At 28.5% G+C, this 7604-nt stretch overlaps 1 protein-coding gene across 1 annotated transcript in view; it reads left to right on the plus strand.

The window, feature by feature from the left end:
• Positions 1–5704: 5704 nt before the first annotated feature.
• LOC111638988 overlaps positions 5705–7604 on the plus strand; it is an 83689-nt gene continuing 81789 nt past the window's right edge. The window contains exon 1 of the mRNA XM_023384762.1: positions 5705–5804. The gene's annotated coding sequence lies outside the window, so the exon portion shown is untranslated. The remainder of the gene's footprint in view (positions 5805–7604) is intronic.

Below are 7604 nucleotides of genomic sequence, written 5' to 3' on the forward strand. Positions count from 1 at the left end.
TAATTACGTACAGTACGTCGTAAAAAATTCGATTTTTTAACGCAATATTATAGCCTAGTTACGTGGAGAGAGAGTGTGCACGTGCATCATCTTATATCTTCATTATCTTAACGGATAATGATGATGCATGGTGCAATAAGTTACAAGAAACGTTAGAAAATAATTAATTTTAATTTATTTTAAAATGTATAAAATTTACAGAAAAATATATACGTTGTATTGTAATTGAAAAAGAAGAAACATTCTTAGAAAGATATATTCGCCAACTGATATAGGAAATGTGCCAAAATAAATAAATAAATCAGTAAAAATAGTGGATAAAATAAAAGAAAATTCGTCTTTATCGCTTCTAGAATTAATTTTCCTATAAAATAAAGAAGAAAATACATTTAAAACAATCGAATAAACAACGAATACAAGCGCATCTACACGCAAAAAATCGAGTTTAAAATTCTGCACGATTTACAAGCAAACACTTACGAAACGAAGAGCACATGTTAAAGAATGGTCTGTAAAGTTATCTGTGCAATAAATAATCTATCGTGCAATATTATAAACTATACAAGTAATATAAAACCCTTCGCTACGATAAAGCAAAGGGGGATGAGAAAAAAAGAAAGGAAAAAAAAACGTGGAATTTGAAGCAAGTTATCATTCAAACAATTTGACATACAATCCGGTATATTCAATATGAGCAGTATACAAGAAAATCCATTTTAAAAACACATTAATATGAGTGGAAAATAATTAGGGAGAGGTCAACGCACTAATCAGAAGAAACTTGTGTTGTAAGGTAAGGTAATTACATCGAGTTGAATGTTGTTGGTATTGTATGATGCATTACACATACCACAACATTAACTAACCGAACAATACTCGGATGCAGTACAGGAGAAAATATATGTGTATCGTATAAATACATATATATGTATATTATAATAATTAAATTCAATGAATAATCTCGAGAATATCTCACATAGTACAGGAAATGAGGCGGTGTATTTATCGTGAATAGATGATAAAAGATGCAGTTGATGAGACTTCTATCTATGAGCTTAATAATCTTCTAGCGAAATCTGATGTCATGTAACAGCATCTATGCCGTGGGAAGGTGACCCCTAGTACTTCAGGGTTAGAAACAGCTATTACTGCAACCGGATAAAAACACTAGTTTTTCACAGTAGCACCATATCTCCACCCTTTCATCCCCACTTTTCACATTTCCTTTCTTCATTTTTCTTTAAATGTTGACTTTTTTTTTCCTTCTTCTTCTCCTCCTCCTTTTAAATGTATATATTGACAATGGTCTCCTTTGTATCGATAACAAGACAAGTATTATGTGATCTATAGTTTTAATTTGTTTATTCATTTGCTACAATGATTAGTTGTATTAGTTGTTATTTATACGTCCATAATACGAAGAGAATTAATTCCAAAATGGCGAACTAATTGGATACAGGATTCGGGTGCAATAAAAATTTTAGGAAATTCCTAACGTTTAATTTGATTAAAATATTTTTAATTGTTTTAAATTGTGTGTTATGTAATCTTTTTTGTGTGTATATGTGTCTTGGAAACAGTATAAAATTTTAATTTTGCTGCGAGGGAGGTACAGAATTGCACTTTTCAATTAAAACGTTCTCGATATTTTGTGTACTTAATGCTATTTTTTAAACAGAAATTTTAATTGTAATTAAAATTCTTCGTTTAGAATTTAATTATCGTTAAGTCCTAACGATGGAATGAGGTTTTAAGCCCAAAATTGAAAGTTTGGACTTAAATTTTTCATGTTTTAAGTATATTTATATAAAAAATTTTAATTATAACTAAAAAATTCTTCGTCCAATTCGGGTGTAGAATTTAATCATCGTTAAATCCCAACGATAGAGTGGGGTGTAAAACTGTACAGAATCGAAAGTTTAGGCTTAAATTTTCAATATTTTAAGTATATTTAATATAATTTTTATGGATTAAATTCGATATTTCTTTATAAAATTTTTATTATAATTAAAAACCTTTCGTTAAATGCGAGTGTAGAATGTAATTACGTAAAACCCTAACGTTGGAGAGGATTAAAATTGTACAAAATTTCAAATTTGGTCTTATATTTTTAATATCTTATATACAATTAATTCAACTTTAATGTATAATATTCGAAATTATTGTATAAAGGCTTTCAATTAAAGAAGAGAGGGTGCAAAAATGTTCAAAAATTACCAATTTTTTACACAAATTTTGTGACTTTAAACGTGTATAATACAAAATTCAGGATTAATTAATATAAAATTTCTATTAAAATGAAATGATTTCAGTCAAGAGGGGATGGAAAACCGAATAAAATTCCAATTTCGGGGAGAAGATTTTCGGTATTTTGGATACGAATTTCGGCACATAAGTTAGAATTTTAAATATATAGTATATTATTTAGTTTATGAGAAAAATCATTTATTAATTATTAAGTTATCATCATTCGACTATACTTAATTAAATTCATTCACGCCATATTGTAAATAATGTCGAAGGTTATTTGGTGGAGGAAATGAAAGCTTTCAAACAAGTCAAGTCATTTGCATCTAATTGCGTTTTGACGTTTTAAATATCTCATCAGTAACGGATAACGAAAGAGTCAATGTCAATATAATCAAAATAATTAAATAAATAATATAATCTAACTCCAAATATATCCCGTTTATTAAAGCAGCAATCCAAAAATTATACGAAATTTATCCAATAATTTGCGAGTTTTCTTAAGTTATCCATTATCTCTTTGCCTCGTTTACTCCAATGATCGCACGCTGTGTAGCGTGTTAAATATGCAAAATTCGTGTTAAAATTTAAAATATTTTTGCTAATTTAAATGATTAAATTTTAGTTTAATTTTATTTAAAATCGAATTAATTCGTTACTTAAAACGTGTGNAAAAATTGTTATAGATAAAATTATATTTATGTGCATAATACATATAATTTAAGAGGGGAGGTTTATCATTAAAAAGAAGAAAAAAGTTAACTTCATTAATTTGTTTTTGATGCATCGAAAGGGTATTATCGAATATAAAACCTTTCAGTCAAGACATTTCAATGTCAATAATCTTCAATAAAATACATAAAAAGTTAGAAAAAAAGTGAAGAGAAAACGAAAAGAAATAAACTTACAGAAATTTTCTGATAGAAAAGTATTTTAATTATACATTATATATCTCAAATGACATTAATTTCATCTAATCATAAAGACAAATTACTGACAGAACGAGAAAATCTAGTTTTGAAATTCGTTTCTTCTCTTATTGGTCAATTCATTGACGAATTCATCAGTATTTGTTCTCTAATTGGCCATTTTCGTTACTGCCGTTTTTTAATTTGACTAACTTACATTTATTCATCCGAGACTCGCCTAATTTTTTATTATTATTATTGTTTTTTTTTATTTTAATAATTGCTTATGTCTGTGCCTCTTTTTTATCGTATTGTTAACGCATTCTCTATTTGTTTCTTCTCAACTCCTCGGTTTACACCTTAATTTGCGACTTAATCGGATCTCAATTGTTAGATTTCCATCTTAACCATCAGATTTATGTAAAATTTAATCGTTATATCAAAAATAATCAGAAAATTACGCGTATATTTTGTTATTTTTTTTCTAACTTGATAAAAGTGGCATGTTCGAAGGTCACATTTTAAGCAAAAATATTCTCTTCCACCATTAAAAATGATTATCTACATGAATATTAATTAAAAAATACTACTGGGGGATATTCATTAATCGACAATGGTATATAATAGGTGAGTGTACGCGAGGGAGTGGTGTATGAGAAAGATAAATCTTCAACACACCCCACACCAAGACAGGCCACTTCATCTTACCCAACTGTTGTTAATGTTTGGTATATTTTGCCCAAGGCTTGAAGTGTTTTTACAAAGGGGTTAAGGATTTTGATCGTTGAATGTTATACAACTAACCAATTTACTAGATATCACGGTTGAGTCATACCCTGTGGCTTCTTCAGACTCAAAACTCAAAACTGCGTATCATTTAGACCATTGCTCACGAACCCACCAAACAATTTTTATAAATAGTTACTTGGCTCTATAATTACCTCCAAAGAAGTTTAATGTTCACGGATTCTGTTGTTTGAAGTCATTTCGGACATGATAATCGGTTATTTTTTTAATAACTGTTATGTTTCAAAGGAATGTTAAAATTATGATTTATTTAGGGGTTGGTAAAAATTTTTATATGGTCCCACCAACATTCTGTCCTCAATTATGTAAATATTAATATATTAAACGGGTTGATTTTTTTCCTTATTTTCTAACTAATTTGTCAAGATAAAACGTTCGAAAAACCCTTTTTTTTCCCTACTCGATAGAACTGTATTTTGATCACACTGGTTGCAAAAATCAAGGTGATGTTTATTTAGTTAGGGGTTAAGAGTCAAAATGAATCGTACCTTGATCTGTTTAATGGGTGCTAGAACAGAAAAAAGGGGGGAGGAAATCTCTCATAGCAACAAGGCAGCCATTGTTTTCTACTTTTTCTTTGTTTTCGTTTCGACATCTGCCTCTTAAAGCAGGTGATTTTTATTTAACTGCTAGTTTGATTTGAATGGTAATTTTTCAACTAATAATATAGTAATTAGGGTGCAAAATTTTTTTTTATATTTTTCAAATTTAAATGAATAAAAAATAAATAAATAAAAAACAATTTTATTTGATATTCAAGGTGAAGTCCAAAACTGGTTATTGGCATATAACAAATTAACATAAATTAACCAATAAAAGAGGATAGAGGTGTCATTGCCATTATTGTGGCATGACATTCGTTTATCGAATAGAACTTAAACCGTTTTAGCAATCAAACTAACGAATTTTTTTGCATAAAATACCATTAATTTCCTTGCAAAATTTTGTGTAAATATAATTTCCAATGGGTAACACCATGTTTTAGTAACGAAAGTATTGTGGGGAGAGGAGAAATCCTAATTTAAAAATAGTTTATAATTTAAATAATTTAGTAGTCTAAGATATATATAAGGTCTGTAAATTATCATCTCGAAGTTATCTAAACATTTATATCCACAGTTTATATTCTTAGTTATTTAATTTATTTACATAACATAATAAAAATACAAAATTAATGCCTTGAATGAAGAAGAAAAAAAATCTCTCTTCTCCTGCAAACTTATAAACTGTTTGTATAGTAATTTTTTTTATCATTTTTTTAATGTAAATAAAACACACTTTCTTTAATTACAGCCAGGAATTTTATAATACATAACTGTTTTATTAAGCATTTAAACACTTTTTATGAGAAAAATATGCATTTTTAGTTGTAAAAAATCGTATTTTTAGAAAGTTTTATAATTTATGTAATAGATAAAATATTAGCTAAATTTTTAAAAAAATCTCTAAATATTTATTTAAAAAAATAAATGAGAACCCATCAAAAATATTTATACTTTAAAGAGGGGAAAAAGTGGAAAAAAAAGAGAAAGTAGAAATATTAAAAAAAAAAAAATGGCGCTCAACCTCCGAAAATATTTCCATAAGGCGTAACAACTGTAAAATAGTTTAAAAATAATAAATTATAAATCACGTGCTTTTAAACCAATCAAATTCCTTGTATCTCAATGCTATTGTGACGTTATCTAACTTGCAAAACGATTAACAACCGGAGCGCCATCTGTCGTTCATAATTGGTACTAGGTGGCGGTGTCAGCTGAAGACGTTTGTGTTAGGTAGGAAGATAGTTTTGGTATATAAACACGCTTTTGACTTGGTCGGCTATCAAGCGTTATACACCAGGTAAGTAACATTACCGTCTTGTGGAAATTTAAGTATTTTCGCTCGGTTACGTCACAGACTTTTTGTATTACGTCAATTTTCTTTATCATCCCACGAATAAAAGTAACAATTGAGAACCGATGGGTTAGTAAAGGAGTGAACTATAAGTAAAGTCGCGCTATGGAAAAAAAAACTAATGAGAATTTCGAACTGTACTCAATTTTAACGGATTAATTCGAACGTTACGATAAAACAGCGTAACAACTAACGATAATTATAAGTAAAATTAAGCGTAGAAAATATTATTTTGGTGTTTTAAGCGAGGGAGAAGGAGAGAAAAACCCGCTCAAAAAAAGAAAAAGAAAAAAAAAGAAAAGAAAAGAAACAAAAGTACCGTTGCTTTTTCGGGAGTTTTCTTATAGAAAAATCCTCTCGTCGCCCGAAAATTCGGTAGAAATTCGTACGATTTTGCACGTCGATTGTTCATTTTAATACAAAATTATGCAAATGTACTACAATTAATGCCAACTTTTGCACGGTTTATAAATGGAAATTTTTTTCGTTCTTTCATGCATTTTTCCTATAAAACGTAAAAGGGATTTTTATTTTATTTTATTTTTTACTTATTTATTTACTTATTTATTTTAATTTTATTTATTTAAGTTACGCGCGCGCTCGCGCTTATATGTATGTGCCTCTTAGATATAGTGTAAAAGTTTTTTCGTTGTTGGGCATACTTTTTCGTTCGCTATCGGGTGTTATAATTATACATTATAAGTTATTTTTATCTAGTTTTCATTAGAGAAAATCCATGTGAGAACGAATAAGGAATGAGCATAGAGGGGAAAAAAAAGGATAGAAATCTGCTGTGTTAGGTATTTCCTCTTGTGTTCCAAGAATTGCTCATACACAGGAAGTATTTGTCTTACTATCCCTCCTCGTTTTAGACAACAAATACTTGTCATCTGACTGAATTTAGATGAAAGGGAAATAAATTAAGATTAAAAAAACTTGCAATCTAAGGAGAAAAACAATTCTATTTTTATATTTTTTCATAGGAAGAAACGGTCTCTCTCTCTCTCTCTCTCTTTCTCTCTATCTATCTTTTTTCGAGATTACAAAGGATGATGAGAATGTCAAGGGGTCTCTATGAACTTTGGGCATTGATGTTGGTTGCCTTAGAGACGAGATACAAGACAGCTGCCAATAATTATAATAGAATTGAATAAGATCTTTCTCTATCTAAGTAATTTATTAAGTTTGCTAGATTATTATATATTTTATTTATTTTTTTCTATGTTAAATTAAAAGATGTAGAAGTTTATAAAGCGGCGTGCAAATGAAGCAAACAATGAATTCGAAGCTGCATTAAAAAAAAAAACTTTAAAAAAGTTAATCAGTTTGCATGTTTGTATTCTTTCGAATTGCATGCGTATAGCGTGGTATTGCATGCAATTTTCATGCAATTCAGAGATTTTTTTTCGAACCTTACCGTAGACAATAGCTCGCAACTCATTATATTTAATTTCAATCGTGTGAACTGTAATAATTTTCTATATATGGTAGGGAAAAATTGATAAAATTATGCGTTAAATCGAGTGAAAATTCGTGATTTGATGTCGTCGTACACGAGTTTAGAAGGATTATAGATATTCAAATCTGCACTCGCTTGAACTTTGATACTCTATTATCGGTTATTCAGTTTTTAATTTAAAGTGCACTGCCACGGAATTATATATTGATATAGATTAAACGATTTGTTTTCTTTAGAGAAAGTTAAATTAAAAATTTATAATAATAATAATAATACATGTTTTAGTA

This window comes from Centruroides sculpturatus, unplaced genomic scaffold, assembly GCF_000671375.1.
Source record: "Centruroides sculpturatus isolate CEXI.00-Female unplaced genomic scaffold, Cexi_2.0 scaffold1314, whole genome shotgun sequence".
In the NCBI taxonomy this organism is placed as follows: Eukaryota; Metazoa; Arthropoda; class Arachnida; order Scorpiones; family Buthidae; genus Centruroides; species Centruroides sculpturatus.